Raw genomic sequence first — 2,180 nt, 5'->3', positions numbered from 1 at the left:
GGCTGGAGTGCAGTGGCACGATCTCAGCTCACTGCAAGCTCCACCTCCTGTGTTCACGCCATTCTCCTGCCTCAGCCTCCCGAGTAGCTGGGAATACAGGCACCTGCCAATGTGCCTGGCTAATTTTTTGTATTTTTAGTAGAGACGGGGTTTCACCGTGGTCTCGATCTCTTGACCTTGTGATCCGCCCGCCTCGGCCTCCCAAAGTGCTGGGATTACAGGCGTGAGCCACCGCGCCTGGCTGGTACATCTTTAATATTAAAGAAATGGGCTATAAAGAAGTTCAGTCTCTGAATTGGTTTTTAAAAGCTCATTTGTGCTCCCTTGTATGTGCGTAGTAAAGTTCCATGGGCTTGTTCACTTTCCAGTATTTCTCACTGACCAATTCCAAAGAAAAAGAGCCATTTAATACAGTGAACTGGCCACTGGCTGTTGCTGTATAAGTGGTATACTGCTTCTCACTGGCTGTACCAAGGTTCATCTGGTTTGATTCACCTTTGCTTCGAAGTGCTTCTAAAGCTAACCTCACAGCCAGATACTTGGATAAGTGATCAACAGTGGTGTTACCGGAAGTCTTTATGTATCTTGTCTGTGCACTGTCATCTTTTTCCATAAGTGTGGGATGAGGCCTGAATATTAATTCGATTTCACTAGCGCCATCCATTACTGGATCAATTTCCATTGCTGCATTGTTATTATCAAGCTCAAGCCCAGAATCATCAGTTTTAGTTCATTTGTTACTAGGGCCTGCTTCATGATTGCTATATGTGGAGGCATGACTACAGTGTGAATTGTCACCATTATCTCCTGCTCCACTACCATTTTCAGTCTATTGTTTCTTGCCTCGCTGCAGTTATCTTCAGTCCTTCCTTAATGCTATGACTGAGTGCTTGCTGATTATTGTGCTTGCTGATCCTGGCTAATACTCTCTCTTGATGAGCTTCATACTCATCACGACTTGGATAAATTTTGCTGATGAATGCATCAAAGTTTGGGTCTGGCCTTGGTGATCTTTTGGAAACTAGTTTTTTTCCGATAGGTAGGACATTCTTTGTTGCCACTTCTAAAGGCTACGATGATGCAGTCTGCACGGAAACGATGTAAAGACTCCTTTGTAGTCATGGTGTTCTTCAACATATCCAAACAAATTGGGCACATTAAATCACTGTGCAGACTTCGAGGTGAAACCACAATTTCTAAGCCATGTGTTATTGCCTTCCGTAAGAGAGTCACTGAGGTGTTCATTGTAACTCATATAAACTGAGTTCCCATGTTTTGCTTAATGGTTGAGTTCCTTTTGTCTGCACAGCCTGAGACGTTGAGGCTTCCGCCCCAGCCAGGGGCTCGCTGGCCGTGGCAAGAGCGAGACTCCCGGCCGGGCGCGGTGGCTCACGCCTGTAATCCCAGCACTTTGGGAGGCCGAGGCGGGTGGATCACGAGGTCAGGAGATCGAGATCATCCTGGCTAACACGGTGAAACCCCGTCTCTACTAAAAATACAAAAAATTAGCCGGGCGCTGTGGCGGGCGCCTGTAATCCCAGCTACTCGGGAGGCTGAGGCAGGAGAATGGCGTGAACCCGGGAGGCGGAGCTTGCAGTGAGCCGAGATCGCGCCACTGCACTCCAGCCTGGGCGACAGAGCAAAACTCCGTCTCAAAACAAAAAAAAAAAAAAAAAAAAAAAAAAAAGAGCGAGACTCGGGTAATCAGCTGCCGCGGCAGCTGGCGCCACCGTACAATATGGCGACCCGCAAAGAGCATTTTAACACAAGCCTCCAGGGTTCCAGGACACCCCCGTCTCTCCCCACGGATACCAAAATCTGCGTGTATCCGTGCATGTTCAAGTCCCTGGTATACTCTGGTGCATATACTATGGTGTCAAATTTGTATGTAACCTACGCACATCCTTCCAAATACTCTAAATCTCTAGGTTATTTATAATACCTTAATACAATGTAAGTGCTATTTAAATGGTTGTTATACTGTGTTTTTTAAATTGTATAATTTTTATTGTTGTATTATTGCTTTTTGTTTTTTTTCTGCAGTTGGTTGGATCTAGGATGTAAACTGCAAGTGTGGCAGGCCGACTGCACTGTTTTGTTACTAGAGGGAGTAAGAACACACCTGTGGACTTGAGCACCTTCCATTCACCAGTTGCTCCATGGGCATACTCTAATTCAGG

At 46.1% G+C, this 2,180-nt stretch overlaps 1 pseudogene; it reads right to left on the bottom strand.

Moving 5' to 3' along the window:
- Positions 1–310: 310 nt before the first annotated feature.
- On the bottom strand, positions 311–1,836 carry LOC116458403 (E3 ubiquitin-protein ligase RING2-like; annotated as a pseudogene).
- Between the last annotated feature and the right edge of the window lie 344 nt (positions 1,837–2,180).

The sequence above is a fragment of the Hylobates moloch genome, unplaced genomic scaffold (genome assembly GCF_009828535.3).
Source record: "Hylobates moloch isolate HMO894 unplaced genomic scaffold, HMol_V3 SCAFFOLD_19, whole genome shotgun sequence".
Taxonomy (NCBI): Eukaryota; Metazoa; Chordata; class Mammalia; order Primates; family Hylobatidae; genus Hylobates; species Hylobates moloch.
The sequence above is the reverse complement of the archived record's forward strand: the minus strand, read 5'-3'. Positions and strand labels throughout refer to the sequence as shown.